Source organism: Paralichthys olivaceus, chromosome 3 (genome assembly GCF_024713975.1).
Source record: "Paralichthys olivaceus isolate ysfri-2021 chromosome 3, ASM2471397v2, whole genome shotgun sequence".
NCBI classification, from domain to species: Eukaryota; Metazoa; Chordata; class Actinopteri; order Pleuronectiformes; family Paralichthyidae; genus Paralichthys; species Paralichthys olivaceus.
The window spans coordinates 10,345,724-10,368,496 of NC_091095.1; positions in this window are offsets into that span (position 1 = coordinate 10,345,724).

Below are 22,773 nucleotides of genomic sequence, written 5' to 3' on the forward strand. Positions count from 1 at the left end.
GAATATCTTGATCTCCAATGGGTTTTCATCCCCAACCCTAACCCTAACCCTGGCTGCAACCCTAACCCTAATTGCAACCCTAACCCTAACCCTAACCCTCATTTCAGCCCTAACCCTATTCACCATAGGGTGAATAACTCTGCGCTGCTTGCTCGAAACGTGCTGAAATTTGGCGTGGGTGCGTGGCTGTCTCCCCTTTATTATGTGTGAAATGCCCAAGTCTCGACGACTTTCAGACAAAAAGTTACTCGGAAATATCGTGTACTTTTTTGTTGAGATTTGGTGGTTTGACCCCTTCCGAAGGTCACAGAAGCTCGGGGATGGTACCAATGGATCGGGCATCCCCACATTAGTTCAGATGGAACCAACTTCCAAGTCTCTATGACCTTCAGAACAAAAGTTATTCAAGAATATCTTGATCTCCAATGGGTAACCCTAACCCAACCCTAACCCTAACCCTGGCTGCAACCCTAACCCTAATTGCAACCCTAACCCTAACCCTAACCCTCATTTCAGCCCTAACCCTATTCACCATAGGGTGAATAACTCTGCGCTGCTTGCTCGAAACGTGCTGAAATTTGGCGTGGGTGCGTGGCTGTCTCCCCTTTATTATGTGTGAAATGCCCAAGTCTCTACGACTTTCAGAAAAAAAGTTACTCGGAAATATCGTGTACTTTTTTGTTGAGATTTGGTGGTTTGACCCCTTCCGAAGGTCACAGAAGCTCGGGGATGGTACCAATGGATCGGGCATCCCCACATTAGTTCAGATGGAACCAACTTCCAAGTCTCTATGACCTTCAGAACAAAAGTTATTCAAGAATATCTTGATCTCCAATGGGTTTTCATCCCCAACCCTAACCCTAACCCTGGCTGCAACCCTAACCCTAATTGCAACCCTAACCCTAACCCTCATTTCAGCCCTAACCCTATTCACCATAGGGTGAATAACTCTGCGCTGCTTGCTCGAAACGTGCTGAAATTTGGCGTGGGTGCGTGGCTGTCTCCCCTTTATTATGTGTGAAATGCCCAAGTCTCTACGACTTTCAGAAAAAAAGTTACTCGGAAATATCGTGTACTTTTTTGTTGAGATTTGGTGGTTTGACCCCTTCCGAAGGTCACAGAAGCTCGGGGATGGTACCAATGGATCGGGCATCCCCACATTAGTTCAGATGGAACCAACTTCCAAGTCTCTATGACCTTCAGAACAAAAGTTATTCAAGAATATCTTGATCTCCAATGGGTTTTCATCCCCAACCCTAACCCTAACCCTGGCTGCAACCCTAACCCTAATTGCAACCCTAACCCTAACCCTAACCCTCATTTCAGCCCTAACCCTATTCACCATAGGGTGAATAACTCTGCGCTGCTTGCTCGAAACGTGCTGAAATTTGGCGTGGGTGCGTGGCTGTCTCCCCTTTATTATGTGTGAAATGCCCAAGTCTCTACGACTTTCAGAAAAAAAGTTACTCTGAAATATCGTGTACTTTTTTGTTGAGATTTGGTGGTTTGACCCCTTCCGAAGGTCACAGAAGCTCGGGGATGGTACCAATGGATCGGGCATCCCCACATTAGTTCAGATGGAACCAACTTCCAAGTCTCTATGACCTTCAGAACAAAAGTTATTCAAGAATATCTTGATCTCCAATGGGTTTTCATCCCCAACTCTAACCCTAACCCTGGCTGCAACCCTAACCCTAATTGCAACCCTAACCCTAACCCTAACCCTCATTTCAGCCCTAACCCTATTCACCATAGGGTGAATAACTCTGCGCTGCTTGCTCGAAACGTGCTGAAATTTGGCGTGGGTGCGTGGCTGTCTCCCCTTTATTATGTGTGAAATGCCCAAGTCTCGACGACTTTCAGACAAAAAGTTACTCGGAAATATCGTGTACTTTTTTGTTGAGATTTGGTGGTTTGACCCCTTCCGAAGGTCACAGAAGCTCGGGGATGGTACCAATGGATCGGGCATCCCCACATTAGTTCAGATGGAACCAACTTCCAAGTCTCTATGACCTTCAGAACAAAAGTTATTCAAGAATATCTTGATCTCCAATGGGTTTTCATCCCCAACCCTAACCCTAACCCTGGCTGCAACCCTAACCCTAATTGCAACCCTAACCCTAACCCTAACCCTCATTTCAGCCCTAACCCTATTCACCATAGGGTGAATAACTCTGCGCTGCTTGCTCGAAACGTGCTGAAATTTGGCGTGGGTGCGTGGCTGTCTCCCCTTTATTATGTGTGAAATGCCCAAGTCTCTACGACTTTCAGAAAAAAAGTTACTCGGAAATATCGTGTACTTTTTTGTTGAGATTTGGTGGTTTGACCCCTTCCGAAGGTCACAGAAGCTCGGGGATGGTACCAATGGATCAGGCATCCCCACATTAGTTCAGATGGAACCAACTTCCAAGTCTCTATGACCTTCAGAACAAAAGTTATTCAAGAATATCTTGATCTCCAATGGGTTTTCATCCCCAACCCTAACCCTAACCCTGGCTGCAACCCTAACCCTAATTGCAACCCTAACCCTAACCCTAACCCTCATTTCAGCCCTAACCCTATTCACCATAGGGTGAATAACTCTGCGCTGCTTGCTCGAAACGTGCTGAAATTTGGCGTGGGTGCGTGGCTGTCTCCCCTTTATTATGTGTGAAATGCCCAAGTCTCGACGACTTTCAGACAAAAAGTTACTCGGAAATATCGTGTACTTTTTTGTTGAGATTTGGTGGTTTGACCCCTTCCGAAGGTCACAGAAGCTCGGGGATGGTACCAATGGATCGGGCATCCCCACATTAGTTCAGATGGAACCAACTTCCAAGTCTCTATGACCTTCAGAACAAAAATTATTCAAGAATATCTTGATCTCCAATGGGTAACCCTAACCCAACCCTAACCCTAACCCTGGCTGCAACCCTAACCCTAATTGCAACCCTAACCCTAACCCTAACCCTCATTTCAGCCCTAACCCTATTCACCATAGGGTGAATAACTCTGCGCTGCTTGCTCGAAACGTGCTGAAATTTGGCGTGGGTGCGTGGCTGTCTCCCCTTTATTATGTGTGAAATGCCCAAGTCTCGACGACTTTCAGAAAAAAAGTTACTCGGAAATATCGTGTACTTTTTTGTTGAGATTTGGTGGTTTGACCCCTTCCGAAGGTCACAGAAGCTCGGGGATGGTACCAATGGATCGGGCATCCCCACATTAGTTCAGATGGAACCAACTTCCAAGTCTCTATGACCTTCAGAACAAAAGTTATTCAAGAATATCTTGATCTCCAATGGGTTTTCATCCCCAACCCTAACCCTAACCCTGGCTGCAACCCTAACCCTAATTGCAACCCTAACCCTAACCCTAACCCTCATTTCAGCCCTAACCCTATTCACCATAGGGTGAATAACTCTGCGCTGCTTGCTCGAAACGTGCTGAAATTTGGCGTGGGTGCGTGGCTGTCTCCCCTTTATTATGTGTGAAATGCCCAAGTCTCTACGACTTTCAGAAAAAAAGTTACTCGGAAATATCGTGTACTTTTTTGTTGAGATTTGGTGGTTTGACCCCTTCCGAAGGTCACAGAAGCTCGGGGATGGTACCAATGGATCAGGCATCCCCACATTAGTTCAGATGGAACCAACTTCCAAGTCTCTATGACCTTCAGAACAAAAGTTATTCAAGAATATCTTGATCTCCAATGGGTTTTCATCCCCAACCCTAACCCTAACCCTGGCTGCAACCCTAACCCTAATTGCAACCCTAACCCTAACCCTAACCCTCATTTCAGCCCTAACCCTATTCACCATAGGGTGAATAACTCTGCGCTGCTTGCTCGAAACGTGCTGAAATTTGGCGTGGGTGCGTGGCTGTCTCCCCTTTATTATGTGTGAAATGCCCAAGTCTCTACGACTTTCAGAAAAAAAGTTACTCGGAAATATCGTGTACTTTTTTGTTGAGATTTGGTGGTTTGACCCCTTCCGAAGGTCACAGAAGCTCGGGGATGGTACCAATGGATCGGGCATCCCCACATTAGTTCAGATGGAACCAACTTCCAAGTCTCTATGACCTTCAGAACAAAAGTTATTCAAGAATATCTTGATCTCCAATGGGTTTTCATCCCCAACCCTAACCCTAACCCTGGCTGCAACCCTAACCCTAATTGCAACCCTAACCCTAACCCTAACCCTCATTTCAGCCCTAACCCTATTCACCATAGGGTGAATAACTCTGCGCTGCTTGCTCGAAACGTGCTGAAATTTGGCGTGGGTGCGTGGCTGTCTCCCCTTTATTATGTGTGAAATGCCCAAGTCTCTACGACTTTCAGAAAAAAAGTTACTCGGAAATATCGTGTACTTTTTTGTTGAGATTTGGTGGTTTGACCCCTTCCGAAGGTCACAGAAGCTCGGGGATGGTACCAATGGATCGGGCATCCCCACATTAGTTCAGATGGAACCAACTTCCAAGTCTCTATGACCTTCAGAACAAAAGTTATTCAAGAATATCTTGATCTCCAATGGGTAACCCTAACCCAACCCTAACCCTAACCCTGGCTGCAACCCTAACCCTAATTGCAACCCTAACCCTAACCCTAACCCTCATTTCAGCCCTAACCCTATTCACCATAGGGTGAATAACTCTGCGCTGCTTGCTCGAAACGTGCTGAAATTTGGCGTGGGTGCGTGGCTGTCTCCCCTTTATTATGTGTGAAATGCCCAAGTCTCTACGACTTTCAGAAAAAAAGTTACTCGGAAATATCGTGTACTTTTTTGTTGAGATTTGGTGGTTTGACCCCTTCCGAAGGTCACAGAAGCTCGGGGATGGTACCAATGGATCGGGCATCCCCACATTAGTTCAGATGGAACCAACTTCCAAGTCTCTATGACCTTCAGAACAAAAGTTATTCAAGAATATCTTGATCTCCAATGGGTTTTCATCCCCAACCCTAACCCTAACCCTGGCTGCAACCCTAACCCTAATTGCAACCCTAACCCTAACCCTAACCCTCATTTCAGCCCTAACCCTATTCACCATAGGGTGAATAACTCTGCGCTGCTTGCTCGAAACGTGCTGAAATTTGGCGTGGGTGCGTGGCTGTCTCCCCTTTATTATGTGTGAAATGCCCAAGTCTCTACGACTTTCAGAAAAAAAGTTACTCGGAAATATCGTGTACTTTTTTGTTGAGATTTGGTGGTTTGACCCCTTCCGAAGGTCACAGAAGCTCGGGGATGGTACCAATGGATCAGGCATCCCCACATTAGTTCAGATGGAACCAACTTCCAAGTCTCTATGACCTTCAGAACAAAAGTTATTCAAGAATATCTTGATCTCCAATGGGTTTTCATCCCCAACCCTAACCCTAACCCTGGCTGCAACCCTAACCCTAATTGCAACCCTAACCCTAACCCTAACCCTCATTTCAGCCCTAACCCTATTCACCATAGGGTGAATAACTCTGCGCTGCTTGCTCGAAACGTGCTGAAATTTGGCGTGGGTGCGTGGCTGTCTCCCCTTTATTATGTGTGAAATGCCCAAGTCTCGACGACTTTCAGACAAAAAGTTACTCGGAAATATCGTGTACTTTTTTGTTGAGATTTGGTGGTTTGACCCCTTCCGAAGGTCACAGAAGCTCGGGGATGGTACCAATGGATCGGGCATCCCCACATTAGTTCAGATGGAACCAACTTCCAAGTCTCTATGACCTTCAGAACAAAAGTTATTCAAGAATATCTTGATCTCCAATGGGTAACCCTAACCCAACCCTAACCCTAACCCTGGCTGCAACCCTAACCCTAATTGCAACCCTAACCCTAACCCTAACCCTCATTTCAGCCCTAACCCTATTCACCATAGGGTGAATAACTCTGCGCTGCTTGCTCGAAACGTGCTGAAATTTGGCGTGGGTGCGTGGCTGTCTCCCCTTTATTATGTGTGAAATGCCCAAGTCTCTACGACTTTCAGAAAAAAAGTTACTCGGAAATATCGTGTACTTTTTTGTTGAGATTTGGTGGTTTGACCCCTTCCGAAGGTCACAGAAGCTCGGGGATGGTACCAATGGATCGGGCATCCCCACATTAGTTCAGATGGAACCAACTTCCAAGTCTCTATGACCTTCAGAACAAAAGTTATTCAAGAATATCTTGATCTCCAATGGGTTTTCATCCCCAACCCTAACCCTAACCCTGGCTGCAACCCTAACCCTAATTGCAACCCTAACCCTAACCCTCATTTCAGCCCTAACCCTATTCACCATAGGGTGAATAACTCTGCGCTGCTTGCTCGAAACGTGCTGAAATTTGGCGTGGGTGCGTGGCTGTCTCCCCTTTATTATGTGTGAAATGCCCAAGTCTCTACGACTTTCAGAAAAAAAGTTACTCGGAAATATCGTGTACTTTTTTGTTGAGATTTGGTGGTTTGACCCCTTCCGAAGGTCACAGAAGCTCGGGGATGGTACCAATGGATCGGGCATCCCCACATTAGTTCAGATGGAACCAACTTCCAAGTCTCTATGACCTTCAGAACAAAAGTTATTCAAGAATATCTTGATCTCCAATGGGTTTTCATCCCCAACCCTAACCCTAACCCTGGCTGCAACCCTAACCCTAATTGCAACCCTAACCCTAACCCTAACCCTCATTTCAGCCCTAACCCTATTCACCATAGGGTGAATAACTCTGCGCTGCTTGCTCGAAACGTGCTGAAATTTGGCGTGGGTGCGTGGCTGTCTCCCCTTTATTATGTGTGAAATGCCCAAGTCTCTACGACTTTCAGAAAAAAAGTTACTCTGAAATATCGTGTACTTTTTTGTTGAGATTTGGTGGTTTGACCCCTTCCGAAGGTCACAGAAGCTCGGGGATGGTACCAATGGATCGGGCATCCCCACATTAGTTCAGATGGAACCAACTTCCAAGTCTCTATGACCTTCAGAACAAAAGTTATTCAAGAATATCTTGATCTCCAATGGGTTTTCATCCCCAACTCTAACCCTAACCCTGGCTGCAACCCTAACCCTAATTGCAACCCTAACCCTAACCCTAACCCTCATTTCAGCCCTAACCCTATTCACCATAGGGTGAATAACTCTGCGCTGCTTGCTCGAAACGTGCTGAAATTTGGCGTGGGTGCGTGGCTGTCTCCCCTTTATTATGTGTGAAATGCCCAAGTCTCGACGACTTTCAGACAAAAAGTTACTCGGAAATATCGTGTACTTTTTTGTTGAGATTTGGTGGTTTGACCCCTTCCGAAGGTCACAGAAGCTCGGGGATGGTACCAATGGATCGGGCATCCCCACATTAGTTCAGATGGAACCAACTTCCAAGTCTCTATGACCTTCAGAACAAAAGTTATTCAAGAATATCTTGATCTCCAATGGGTTTTCATCCCCAACCCTAACCCTAACCCTGGCTGCAACCCTAACCCTAATTGCAACCCTAACCCTAACCCTAACCCTCATTTCAGCCCTAACCCTATTCACCATAGGGTGAATAACTCTGCGCTGCTTGCTCGAAACGTGCTGAAATTTGGCGTGGGTGCGTGGCTGTCTCCCCTTTATTATGTGTGAAATGCCCAAGTCTCTACGACTTTCAGAAAAAAAGTTACTCGGAAATATCGTGTACTTTTTTGTTGAGATTTGGTGGTTTGACCCCTTCCGAAGGTCACAGAAGCTCGGGGATGGTACCAATGGATCAGGCATCCCCACATTAGTTCAGATGGAACCAACTTCCAAGTCTCTATGACCTTCAGAACAAAAGTTATTCAAGAATATCTTGATCTCCAATGGGTTTTCATCCCCAACCCTAACCCTAACCCTGGCTGCAACCCTAACCCTAATTGCAACCCTAACCCTAACCCTAACCCTCATTTCAGCCCTAACCCTATTCACCATAGGGTGAATAACTCTGCGCTGCTTGCTCGAAACGTGCTGAAATTTGGCGTGGGTGCGTGGCTGTCTCCCCTTTATTATGTGTGAAATGCCCAAGTCTCGACGACTTTCAGACAAAAAGTTACTCGGAAATATCGTGTACTTTTTTGTTGAGATTTGGTGGTTTGACCCCTTCCGAAGGTCACAGAAGCTCGGGGATGGTACCAATGGATCGGGCATCCCCACATTAGTTCAGATGGAACCAACTTCCAAGTCTCTATGACCTTCAGAACAAAAATTATTCAAGAATATCTTGATCTCCAATGGGTAACCCTAACCCAACCCTAACCCTAACCCTGGCTGCAACCCTAACCCTAATTGCAACCCTAACCCTAACCCTAACCCTCATTTCAGCCCTAACCCTATTCACCATAGGGTGAATAACTCTGCGCTGCTTGCTCGAAACGTGCTGAAATTTGGCGTGGGTGCGTGGCTGTCTCCCCTTTATTATGTGTGAAATGCCCAAGTCTCGACGACTTTCAGAAAAAAAGTTACTCGGAAATATCGTGTACTTTTTTGTTGAGATTTGGTGGTTTGACCCCTTCCGAAGGTCACAGAAGCTCGGGGATGGTACCAATGGATCGGGCATCCCCACATTAGTTCAGATGGAACCAACTTCCAAGTCTCTATGACCTTCAGAACAAAAGTTATTCAAGAATATCTTGATCTCCAATGGGTTTTCATCCCCAACCCTAACCCTAACCCTGGCTGCAACCCTAACCCTAATTGCAACCCTAACCCTAACCCTAACCCTCATTTCAGCCCTAACCCTATTCACCATAGGGTGAATAACTCTGCGCTGCTTGCTCGAAACGTGCTGAAATTTGGCGTGGGTGCGTGGCTGTCTCCCCTTTATTATGTGTGAAATGCCCAAGTCTCGACGACTTTCAGACAAAAAGTTACTCGGAAATATCGTGTACTTTTTTGTTGAGATTTGGTGGTTTGACCCCTTCCGAAGGTCACAGAAGCTCGGGGATGGTACCAATGGATCGGGCATCCCCACATTAGTTCAGATGGAACCAACTTCCAAGTCTCTATGACCTTCAGAACAAAAGTTATTCAAGAATATCTTGATCTCCAATGGGTAACCCTAACCCAACCCTAACCCTAACCCTGGCTGCAACCCTAACCCTAATTGCAACCCTAACCCTAACCCTAACCCTCATTTCAGCCCTAACCCTATTCACCATAGGGTGAATAACTCTGCGCTGCTTGCTCGAAACGTGCTGAAATTTGGCGTGGGTGCGTGGCTGTCTCCCCTTTATTATGTGTGAAATGCCCAAGTCTCGACGACTTTCAGAAAAAAAGTTACTCGGAAATATCGTGTACTTTTTTGTTGAGATTTGGTGGTTTGACCCCTTCCGAAGGTCACAGAAGCTCGGGGATGGTACCAATGGATCGGGCATCCCCACATTAGTTCAGATGGAACCAACTTCCAAGTCTCTATGACCTTCAGAACAAAAGTTATTCAAGAATATCTTGATCTCCAATGGGTTTTCATCCCCAACCCTAACCCTAACCCTGGCTGCAACCCTAACCCTAATTGCAACCCTAACCCTAACCCTCATTTCAGCCCTAACCCTATTCACCATAGGGTGAATAACTCTGCGCTGCTTGCTCGAAACGTGCTGAAATTTGGCGTGGGTGCGTGGCTGTCTCCCCTTTATTATGTGTGAAATGCCCAAGTCTCGACGACTTTCAGACAAAAAGTTACTCGGAAATATCGTGTACTTTTTTGTTGAGATTTGGTGGTTTGACCCCTTCCGAAGGTCACAGAAGCTCGGGGATGGTACCAATGGATCGGGCATCCCCACATTAGTTCAGATGGAACCAACTTCCAAGTCTCTATGACCTTCAGAACAAAAGTTATTCAAGAATATCTTGATCTCCAATGGGTTTTCATCCCCAACCCTAACCCTAACCCTGGCTGCAACCCTAACCCTAATTGCAACCCTAACCCTAACCCTAACCCTCATTTCAGCCCTAACCCTATTCACCATAGGGTGAATAACTCTGCGCTGCTTGCTCGAAACGTGCTGAAATTTGGCGTGGGTGCGTGGCTGTCTCCCCTTTATTATGTGTGAAATGCCCAAGTCTCTACGACTTTCAGAAAAAAAGTTACTCTGAAATATCGTGTACTTTTTTGTTGAGATTTGGTGGTTTGACCCCTTCCGAAGGTCACAGAAGCTCGGGGATGGTACCAATGGATCGGGCATCCCCACATTAGTTCAGATGGAACCAACTTCCAAGTCTCTATGACCTTCAGAACAAAAGTTATTCAAGAATATCTTGATCTCCAATGGGTTTTCATCCCCAACTCTAACCCTAACCCTGGCTGCAACCCTAACCCTAATTGCAACCCTAACCCTAACCCTAACCCTCATTTCAGCCCTAACCCTATTCACCATAGGGTGAATAACTCTGCGCTGCTTGCTCGAAACGTGCTGAAATTTGGCGTGGGTGCGTGGCTGTCTCCCCTTTATTATGTGTGAAATGCCCAAGTCTCGACGACTTTCAGACAAAAAGTTACTCGGAAATATCGTGTACTTTTTTGTTGAGATTTGGTGGTTTGACCCCTTCCGAAGGTCACAGAAGCTCGGGGATGGTACCAATGGATCGGGCATCCCCACATTAGTTCAGATGGAACCAACTTCCAAGTCTCTATGACCTTCAGAACAAAAGTTATTCAAGAATATCTTGATCTCCAATGGGTTTTCATCCCCAACCCTAACCCTAACCCTGGCTGCAACCCTAACCCTAATTGCAACCCTAACCCTAACCCTAACCCTCATTTCAGCCCTAACCCTATTCACCATAGGGTGAATAACTCTGCGCTGCTTGCTCGAAACGTGCTGAAATTTGGCGTGGGTGCGTGGCTGTCTCCCCTTTATTATGTGTGAAATGCCCAAGTCTCTACGACTTTCAGAAAAAAAGTTACTCGGAAATATCGTGTACTTTTTTGTTGAGATTTGGTGGTTTGACCCCTTCCGAAGGTCACAGAAGCTCGGGGATGGTACCAATGGATCAGGCATCCCCACATTAGTTCAGATGGAACCAACTTCCAAGTCTCTATGACCTTCAGAACAAAAGTTATTCAAGAATATCTTGATCTCCAATGGGTTTTCATCCCCAACCCTAACCCTAACCCTGGCTGCAACCCTAACCCTAATTGCAACCCTAACCCTAACCCTAACCCTCATTTCAGCCCTAACCCTATTCACCATAGGGTGAATAACTCTGCGCTGCTTGCTCGAAACGTGCTGAAATTTGGCGTGGGTGCGTGGCTGTCTCCCCTTTATTATGTGTGAAATGCCCAAGTCTCGACGACTTTCAGACAAAAAGTTACTCGGAAATATCGTGTACTTTTTTGTTGAGATTTGGTGGTTTGACCCCTTCCGAAGGTCACAGAAGCTCGGGGATGGTACCAATGGATCGGGCATCCCCACATTAGTTCAGATGGAACCAACTTCCAAGTCTCTATGACCTTCAGAACAAAAATTATTCAAGAATATCTTGATCTCCAATGGGTAACCCTAACCCAACCCTAACCCTAACCCTGGCTGCAACCCTAACCCTAATTGCAACCCTAACCCTAACCCTAACCCTCATTTCAGCCCTAACCCTATTCACCATAGGGTGAATAACTCTGCGCTGCTTGCTCGAAACGTGCTGAAATTTGGCGTGGGTGCGTGGCTGTCTCCCCTTTATTATGTGTGAAATGCCCAAGTCTCGACGACTTTCAGAAAAAAAGTTACTCGGAAATATCGTGTACTTTTTTGTTGAGATTTGGTGGTTTGACCCCTTCCGAAGGTCACAGAAGCTCGGGGATGGTACCAATGGATCGGGCATCCCCACATTAGTTCAGATGGAACCAACTTCCAAGTCTCTATGACCTTCAGAACAAAAGTTATTCAAGAATATCTTGATCTCCAATGGGTTTTCATCCCCAACCCTAACCCTAACCCTGGCTGCAACCCTAACCCTAATTGCAACCCTAACCCTAACCCTAACCCTCATTTCAGCCCTAACCCTATTCACCATAGGGTGAATAACTCTGCGCTGCTTGCTCGAAACGTGCTGAAATTTGGCGTGGGTGCGTGGCTGTCTCCCCTTTATTATGTGTGAAATGCCCAAGTCTCGACGACTTTCAGACAAAAAGTTACTCGGAAATATCGTGTACTTTTTTGTTGAGATTTGGTGGTTTGACCCCTTCCGAAGGTCACAGAAGCTCGGGGATGGTACCAATGGATCGGGCATCCCCACATTAGTTCAGATGGAACCAACTTCCAAGTCTCTATGACCTTCAGAACAAAAGTTATTCAAGAATATCTTGATCTCCAATGGGTAACCCTAACCCAACCCTAACCCTAACCCTGGCTGCAACCCTAACCCTAATTGCAACCCTAACCCTAACCCTAACCCTCATTTCAGCCCTAACCCTATTCACCATAGGGTGAATAACTCTGCGCTGCTTGCTCGAAACGTGCTGAAATTTGGCGTGGGTGCGTGGCTGTCTCCCCTTTATTATGTGTGAAATGCCCAAGTCTCGACGACTTTCAGAAAAAAAGTTACTCGGAAATATCGTGTACTTTTTTGTTGAGATTTGGTGGTTTGACCCCTTCCGAAGGTCACAGAAGCTCGGGGATGGTACCAATGGATCGGGCATCCCCACATTAGTTCAGATGGAACCAACTTCCAAGTCTCTATGACCTTCAGAACAAAAGTTATTCAAGAATATCTTGATCTCCAATGGGTTTTCATCCCCAACCCTAACCCTAACCCTGGCTGCAACCCTAACCCTAATTGCAACCCTAACCCTAACCCTCATTTCAGCCCTAACCCTATTCACCATAGGGTGAATAACTCTGCGCTGCTTGCTCGAAACGTGCTGAAATTTGGCGTGGGTGCGTGGCTGTCTCCCCTTTATTATGTGTGAAATGCCCAAGTCTCGACGACTTTCAGACAAAAAGTTACTCGGAAATATCGTGTACTTTTTTGTTGAGATTTGGTGGTTTGACCCCTTCCGAAGGTCACAGAAGCTCGGGGATGGTACCAATGGATCGGGCATCCCCACATTAGTTCAGATGGAACCAACTTCCAAGTCTCTATGACCTTCAGAACAAAAGTTATTCAAGAATATCTTGATCTCCAATGGGTAACCCTAACCCAACCCTAACCCTAACCCTGGCTGCAACCCTAACCCTAATTGCAACCCTAACCCTAACCCTAACCCTCATTTCAGCCCTAACCCTATTCACCATAGGGTGAATAACTCTGCGCTGCTTGCTCGAAACGTGCTGAAATTTGGCGTGGGTGCGTGGCTGTCTCCCCTTTATTATGTGTGAAATGCCCAAGTCTCTACGACTTTCAGAAAAAAAGTTACTCGGAAATATCGTGTACTTTTTTGTTGAGATTTGGTGGTTTGACCCCTTCCGAAGGTCACAGAAGCTCGGGGATGGTACCAATGGATCGGGCATCCCCACATTAGTTCAGATGGAACCAACTTCCAAGTCTCTATGACCTTCAGAACAAAAGTTATTCAAGAATATCTTGATCTCCAATGGGTTTTCATCCCCAACCCTAACCCTAACCCTGGCTGCAACCCTAACCCTAATTGCAACCCTAACCCTAACCCTAACCCTCATTTCAGCCCTAACCCTATTCACCATAGGGTGAATAACTCTGCGCTGCTTGCTCGAAACGTGCTGAAATTTGGCGTGGGTGCGTGGCTGTCTCCCCTTTATTATGTGTGAAATGCCCAAGTCTCTACGACTTTCAGAAAAAAAGTTACTCGGAAATATCGTGTACTTTTTTGTTGAGATTTGGTGGTTTGACCCCTTCCGAAGGTCACAGAAGCTCGGGGATGGTACCAATGGATCGGGCATCCCCACATTAGTTCAGATGGAACCAACTTCCAAGTCTCTATGACCTTCAGAACAAAAGTTATTCAAGAATATCTTGATCTCCAATGGGTTTTCATCCCCAACCCTAACCCTAACCCTGGCTGCAACCCTAACCCTAATTGCAACCCTAACCCTAACCCTAACCCTCATTTCAGCCCTAACCCTATTCACCATAGGGTGAATAACTCTGCGCTGCTTGCTCGAAACGTGCTGAAATTTGGCGTGGGTGCGTGGCTGTCTCCCCTTTATTATGTGTGAAATGCCCAAGTCTCTACGACTTTCAGAAAAAAAGTTACTCGGAAATATCGTGTACTTTTTTGTTGAGATTTGGTGGTTTGACCCCTTCCGAAGGTCACAGAAGCTCGGGGATGGTACCAATGGATCAGGCATCCCCACATTAGTTCAGATGGAACCAACTTCCAAGTCTCTATGACCTTCAGAACAAAAGTTATTCAAGAATATCTTGATCTCCAATGGGTTTTCATCCCCAACCCTAACCCTAACCCTGGCTGCAACCCTAACCCTAATTGCAACCCTAACCCTAACCCTAACCCTCATTTCAGCCCTAACCCTATTCACCATAGGGTGAATAACTCTGCGCTGCTTGCTCGAAACGTGCTGAAATTTGGCGTGGGTGCGTGGCTGTCTCCCCTTTATTATGTGTGAAATGCCCAAGTCTCGACGACTTTCAGACAAAAAGTTACTCGGAAATATCGTGTACTTTTTTGTTGAGATTTGGTGGTTTGACCCCTTCCGAAGGTCACAGAAGCTCGGGGATGGTACCAATGGATCGGGCATCCCCACATTAGTTCAGATGGAACCAACTTCCAAGTCTCTATGACCTTCAGAACAAAAGTTATTCAAGAATATCTTGATCTCCAATGGGTAACCCTAACCCAACCCTAACCCTAACCCTGGCTGCAACCCTAACCCTAATTGCAACCCTAACCCTAACCCTAACCCTCATTTCAGCCCTAACCCTATTCACCATAGGGTGAATAACTCTGCGCTGCTTGCTCGAAACGTGCTGAAATTTGGCGTGGGTGCGTGGCTGTCTCCCCTTTATTATGTGTGAAATGCCCAAGTCTCTACGACTTTCAGAAAAAAAGTTACTCGGAAATATCGTGTACTTTTTTGTTGAGATTTGGTGGTTTGACCCCTTCCGAAGGTCACAGAAGCTCGGGGATGGTACCAATGGATCGGGCATCCCCACATTAGTTCAGATGGAACCAACTTCCAAGTCTCTATGACCTTCAGAACAAAAGTTATTCAAGAATATCTTGATCTCCAATGGGTTTTCATCCCCAACCCTAACCCTAACCCTGGCTGCAACCCTAACCCTAATTGCAACCCTAACCCTAACCCTCATTTCAGCCCTAACCCTATTCACCATAGGGTGAATAACTCTGCGCTGCTTGCTCGAAACGTGCTGAAATTTGGCGTGGGTGCGTGGCTGTCTCCCCTTTATTATGTGTGAAATGCCCAAGTCTCTACGACTTTCAGAAAAAAAGTTACTCGGAAATATCGTGTACTTTTTTGTTGAGATTTGGTGGTTTGACCCCTTCCGAAGGTCACAGAAGCTCGGGGATGGTACCAATGGATCGGGCATCCCCACATTAGTTCAGATGGAACCAACTTCCAAGTCTCTATGACCTTCAGAACAAAAGTTATTCAAGAATATCTTGATCTCCAATGGGTAACCCTAACCCAACCCTAACCCTAACCCTGGCTGCAACCCTAACCCTAATTGCAACCCTAACCCTAACCCTAACCCTCATTTCAGCCCTAACCCTATTCACCATAGGGTGAATAACTCTGCGCTGCTTGCTCGAAACGTGCTGAAATTTGGCGTGGGTGCGTGGCTGTCTCCCCTTTATTATGTGTGAAATGCCCAAGTCTCTACGACTTTCAGAAAAAAAGTTACTCGGAAATATCGTGTACTTTTTTGTTGAGATTTGGTGGTTTGACCCCTTCCGAAGGTCACAGAAGCTCGGGGATGGTACCAATGGATCGGGCATCCCCACATTAGTTCAGATGGAACCAACTTCCAAGTCTCTATGACCTTCAGAACAAAAGTTATTCAAGAATATCTTGATCTCCAATGGGTTTTCATCCCCAACCCTAACCCTAACCCTGGCTGCAACCCTAACCCTAATTGCAACCCTAACCCTAACCCTAACCCTCATTTCAGCCCTAACCCTATTCACCATAGGGTGAATAACTCTGCGCTGCTTGCTCGAAACGTGCTGAAATTTGGCGTGGGTGCGTGGCTGTCTCCCCTTTATTATGTGTGAAATGCCCAAGTCTCTACGACTTTCAGAAAAAAAGTTACTCGGAAATATCGTGTACTTTTTTGTTGAGATTTGGTGGTTTGACCCCTTCCGAAGGTCACAGAAGCTCGGGGATGGTACCAATGGATCGGGCATCCCCACATTAGTTCAGATGGAACCAACTTCCAAGTCTCTATGACCTTCAGAACAAAAGTTATTCAAGAATATCTTGATCTCCAATGGGTTTTCATCCCCAACCCTAACCCTAACCCTGGCTGCAACCCTAACCCTAATTGCAACCCTAACCCTAACCCTAACCCTCATTTCAGCCCTAACCCTATTCACCATAGGGTGAATAACTCTGCGCTGCTTGCTCGAAACGTGCTGAAATTTGGCGTGGGTGCGTGGCTGTCTCCCCTTTATTATGTGTGAAATGCCCAAGTCTCGACGACTTTCAGACAAAAAGTTACTCGGAAATATCGTGTACTTTTTTGTTGAGATTTGGTGGTTTGACCCCTTCCGAAGGTCACAGAAGCTCGGGGATGGTACCAATGGATCGGGCATCCCCACATTAGTTCAGATGGAACCAACTTCCAAGTCTCTATGACCTTCAGAACAAAAGTTATTCAAGAATATCTTGATCTCCAATGGGTTTTCATCCCCAACCCTAACCCTAACCCTGGCTGCAACCCTAACCCTAATTGCAACCCTAACCCTAACCCTAACCCTCATTTCAGCCCTAACCCTATTCACCATAGGGTGAATAACTCTGCGCTGCTTGCTCGAAACGTGCTGAAATTTGGCGTGGGTGCGTGGCTGTCTCCCCTTTATTATGTGTGAAATGCCCAAGTCTCGACGACTTTCAGACAAAAAGTTACTCGGAAATATCGTGTACTTTTTTGTTGAGATTTGGTGGTTTGACCCCTTCCGAAGGTCACAGAAGCTCGGGGATGGTACCAATGGATCGGGCATCCCCACATTAGTTCAGATGGAACCAACTTCCAAGTCTCTATGACCTTCAGAACAAAAGTTATTCAAGAATATCTTGATCTCCAATGGGTAACCCTAACCCAACCCTAACCCTAACCCTGGCTGCAACCCTAACCCTAATTGCAACCCTAACCCTAACCCTAACCCTCATTTCAGCCCTAACCCTATTCACCATAGGGTGAATAACTCTGCGCTGCTTGCTCGAAACGTGCTGAAATTTGGCGTGGGTGCGTGGCTGTCTCCCCTTTATTATGTGTGAAATGCCCAAGTCTCTACGACTTTCAGAAAAAAAGTTACTCGGAAATATCGTGTACTTTTTTGTTGAGATTTGGTGGTTTGACCCCTTCCGAAGGTCACAGAAGCTCGGGGATGGTACCAATGGATCGGGCATCCCCACATTAGTTCAGATGGAACCAACTTCCAAGTCTCTATGACCTTCAGAACAAAAGTTATTCAAGAATATCTTGATCTCCAATGGGTTTTCATCCCCAACCCTAACCCTAACCCTGGCTGCAACCCTAACCCTAATTGCAACCCTAACCCTAACCCTAACCCTCATTTCAGCCCTAACCCTATTCACCATAGGGTGAATAACTCTGCGCTGCTTGCTCGAAACGTGCTGAAATTTGGCGTGGGTGCGTGGCTGTCTCCCCTTTATTATGTGTGAAATGCCCAAGTCTCTACGACTTTCAGAAAAAAAGTTACTCGGAAATATCGTGTACTTTTTTGTTGAGATTTGGTGGTTTGACCCCTTCCGAAGGTCACAGAAGCTCGGGGATGGTACCAATGGATCGGGCATCCCCACATTAGTTCAGATGGAACCAACTTCCAAGTCTCTATGACCTTCAGAACAAAAGTTATTCAAGAATATCTTGATCTCCAATGGGTTTTCATCCCCAACCCTAACCCTAACCCTGGCTGCAACCCTAACCCTAATTGCAACCCTAACCCTAACCCTAACCCTCATTTCAGCCCTAACCCTATTCACCATAGGGTGAATAACTCTGCGCTGCTTGCTCGAAACGTGCTGAAATTTGGCGTGGGTGCGTGGCTGTCTCCCCTTTATTATGTGTGAAATGCCCAAGTCTCTACGACTTTCAGAAAAAAAGTTACTCGGAAATATCGTGTACTTTTTTGTTGAGATTTGGTGGTTTGACCCCTTCCGAAGGTCACAGAAGCTCGGGGATGGTACCAATGGATCGGGCATCCCCACATTAGTTCAGATGGAACCAACTTCCAAGTCTCTATGACCTTCAGAACAAAAGTTATTCAAGAATATCTTGATCTCCAATGGGTTTTCATCCCCAACCCTAACCCTAACCCTGGCTGCAACCCTAACCCTAATTGCAACCCTAACCCTAACCCTAACCCTCATTTCAGCCCTAACCCTATTCACCATAGGGTGAATAACTCTGCGCTGCTTGCTCGAAACGTGCTGAAATTTGGCGTGGGTGCGTGGCTGTCTCCCCTTTATTATGTGTGAAATGCCCAAGTCTCGACGACTTTCAGACAAAAAGTTACTCGGAAATATCGTGTACTTTTTTGTTGAGATTTGGTGGTTTGACCCCTTCCGAAGGTCACAGAAGCTCGGGGATGGTACCAATGGATCGGGCATCCCCACATTAGTTCAGATGGAACCAACTTCCAAGTCTCTATGACCTTCAGAACAAAAGTTATTCAAGAATATCTTGATCTCCAATGGGTTTTCATCCCCAACCCTAACCCTAACCCTGGCTGCAACCCTAACCCTAATTGCAACCCTAACCCTAACCCTAACCCTCATTTCAGCCCTAACCCTATTCACCATAGGGTGAATAACTCTGCGCTGCTTGCTCGAAACGTGCTGAAATTTGGCGTGGGTGCGTGGCTGTCTCCCCTTTATTATGTGTGAAATGCCCAAGTCTCTACGACTTTCAGAAAAAAAGTTACTCGGAAATATCGTGTACTTTTTTGTTGAGATTTGGTGGTTTGACCCCTTCCGAAGGTCACAGAAGCTCGGGGATGGTACCAATGGATCGGGCATCCCCACATTAGTTCAGATGGAACCAACTTCCAAGTCTCTATGACCTTCAGAACAAAAGTTATTCAAGAATATCTTGATCTCCAATGGGTTTTCATCCCCAACCCTAACCCTAACCCTGGCTGCAACCCTAACCCTAATTGCAACCCTAACCCTAACCCTAACCCTCATTTCAGCCCTAACCCTATTCACCATAGGGTGAATAACTCTGCGCTGCTTGCTCGAAACGTGCTGAAATTTGGCGTGGGTGCGTGGCTGTCTCCCCTTTATTATGTGTGAAATGCCCAAGTCTCTACGACTTTCAGAAAAAAAGTTACTCGGAAATATCGTGTACTTTTTTGTTGAGATTTGGTGGTTTGACCCCTTCCGAAGGTCACAGAAGCTCGGGGATGGTACCAATGGATCGGGCATCCCCACATTAGTTCAGATGGAACCAACTTCCAAGTCTCTATGACCTTCAGAACAAAAGTTATTCAAGAATATCTTGATCTCCAATGGGTTTTCATCCCCAACCCTAACCCTAACCCTGGCTGCAACCCTAACCCTAATTGCAACCCTAACCCTAACCCTAACCCTCATTTCAGCCCTAACCCTATTCACCATAGGGTGAATAACTCTGCGCTGCTTGCTCGAAACGTGCTGAAATTTGGCGTGGGTGCGTGGCTGTCTCCCCTTTATTATGTGTGAAATGCCCAAGTCTCTACGACTTTCAGACAAAAAGTTACTCGGAAATATCGTGTACTTTTTTGTTGAGATTTGGTGGTTTGACCCCTTCCGAAGGTCACAGAAGCTCGGGGATGGTACCAATGGATCGGGCATCCCCACATTAGTTCAGATGGAACCAACTTCCAAGTCTCTATGACCTTCAGAACAAAAGTTATTCAAGAATATCTTGATCTCCAATGGGTTTTCATCCCCAACCCTAACCCTAACCCTGGCTGCAACCCTAACCCTAATTGCAACCCTAACCCTAACCCTAACCCTCATTTCAGCCCTAACCCTATTCACCATAGGGTGAATAACTCTGCGCTGCTTGCTCGAAACGTGCTGAAATTTGGCGTGGGTGCGTGGCTGTCTCCCCTTTATTATGTGTGAAATGCCCAAGTCTCTACGACTTTCAGACAAAAAGTTACTCGGAAATATCGTGTACTTTTTTGTTGAGATTTGGTGGTTTGACCCCTTCCGAAGGTCACAGAAGCTCGGGGATGGTACCAATGGATCGGGCATCCCCACATTAGTTCAGATGGAACCAACTTCCAAGTCTCTATGACCTTCAGAACAAAAGTTATTCAAGAATATCTTGATCTCCAATGGGTTTTCATCCCCAACCCTAACCCTAACCCTGGCTGCAACCCTAACCCTAATTGCAACCCTAACCCTAACCCTAACCCTCATTTCAGCCCTAACCCTATTCACCATAGGGTGAATAACTCTGCGCTGCTTGCTCGAAACGTGCTGAAATTTGGCGTGGGTGCGTGGCTGTCTCCCCTTTATTATGTGTGAAATGCCCAAGTCTCGACGACTTTCAGACAAAAAGTTACTCGGAAATATCGTGTACTTTTTTGTTGAGATTTGGTGGTTTGACCCCTTCCGAAGGTCACAGAAGCTCGGGGATGGTACCAATGGATCGGGCATCCCCACATTAGTTCAGATGGAACCAACTTCCAAGTCTCTATGACCTTCAGAACAAAAGTTATTCAAGAATATCTTGATCTCCAATGGGTAACCCTAACCCAACCCTAACCCTAACCCTGGCTGCAACCCTAACCCTAATTGCAACCCTAACCCTAACCCTAACCCTCATTTCAGCCCTAACCCTATTCACCATAGGGTGAATAACTCTGCGCTGCTTGCTCGAAACGTGCTGAAATTTGGCGTGGGTGCGTGGCTGTCTCCCCTTTATTATGTGTGAAATGCCCAAGTCTCTACGACTTTCAGAAAAAAAGTTACTCGGAAATATCGTGTACTTTTTTGTTGAGATTTGGTGGTTTGACCCCTTCCGAAGGTCACAGAAGCTCGGGGATGGTACCAATGGATCGGGCATCCCCACATTAGTTCAGATGGAACCAACTTCCAAGTCTCTATGACCTTCAGAACAAAAGTTATTCAAGAATATCTTGATCTCCAATGGGTTTTCATCCCCAACCCTAACCCTAACCCTGGCTGCAACCCTAACCCTAATTGCAACCCTAACCCTAACCCTAACCCTCATTTCAGCCCTAACCCTATTCACCATAGGGTGAATAACTCTGCGCTGCTTGCTCGAAACGTGCTGAAATTTGGCGTGGGTGCGTGGCTGTCTCCCCTTTATTATGTGTGAAATGCCCAAGTCTCTACGACTTTCAGAAAAAAAGTTACTCGGAAATATCGTGTACTTTTTTGTTGAGATTTGGTGGTTTGACCCCTTCCGAAGGTCACAGAAGCTCGGGGATGGTACCAATGGATCGGGCATCCCCACATTAGTTCAGATGGAACCAACTTCCAAGTCTCTATGACCTTCAGAACAAAAGTTATTCAAGAATATCTTGATCTCCAATGGGTTTTCATCCCCAACCCTAACCCTAACCCTGGCTGCAACCCTAACCCTAATTGCAACCCTAACCCTAACCCTAACCCTCATTTCAGCCCTAACCCTATTCACCATAGGGTGAATAACTCTGCGCTGCTTGCTCGAAACGTGCTGAAATTTGGCGTGGGTGCGTGGCTGTCTCCCCTTTATTATGTGTGAAATGCCCAAGTCTCGACGACTTTCAGACAAAAAGTTACTCGGAAATATCGTGTACTTTTTTGTTGAGATTTGGTGGTTTGACCCCTTCCGAAGGTCACAGAAGCTCGGGGATGGTACCAATGGATCGGGCATCCCCACATTAGTTCAGATGGAACCAACTTCCAAGTCTCTATGACCTTCAGAACAAAAGTTATTCAAGAATATCTTGATCTCCAATGGGTTTTCATCCCCAACCCTAACCCTAACCCTGGCTGCAACCCTAACCCTAATTGCAACCCTAACCCTAACCCTAACCCTCATTTCAGCCCTAACCCTATTCACCATAGGGTGAATAACTCTGCGCTGCTTGCTCGAAACGTGCTGAAATTTGGCGTGGGTGCGTGGCTGTCTCCCCTTTATTATGTGTGAAATGCCCAAGTCTCTACGACTTTCAGAAAAAAAGTTACTCGGAAATATCGTGTACTTTTTTGTTGAGATTTGGTGGTTTGACCCCTTCCGAAGGTCACAGAAGCTCGGGGATGGTACCAATGGATCGGGCATCCCCACATTAGTTCAGATGGAACCAACTTCCAAGTCTCTATGACCTTCAGAACAAAAGTTATTCAAGAATATCTTGATCTCCAATGGGTTTTCATCCCCAACCCTAACCCTAACCCTGGCTGCAACCCTAACCCTAATTGCAACCCTAACCCTAACCCTAACCCTCATTTCAGCCCTAACCCTATTCACCATAGGGTGAATAACTCTGCGCTGCTTGCTCGAAACGTGCTGAAATTTGGCGTGGGTGCGTGGCTGTCTCCCCTTTATTATGTGTGAAATGCCCAAGTCTCTACGACTTTCAGAAAAAAAGTTACTCGGAAATATCGTGTACTTTTTTGTTGAGATTTGGTGGTTTGACCCCTTCCGAAGGTCACAGAAGCTCGGGGATGGTACCAATGGATCGGGCATCCCCACAT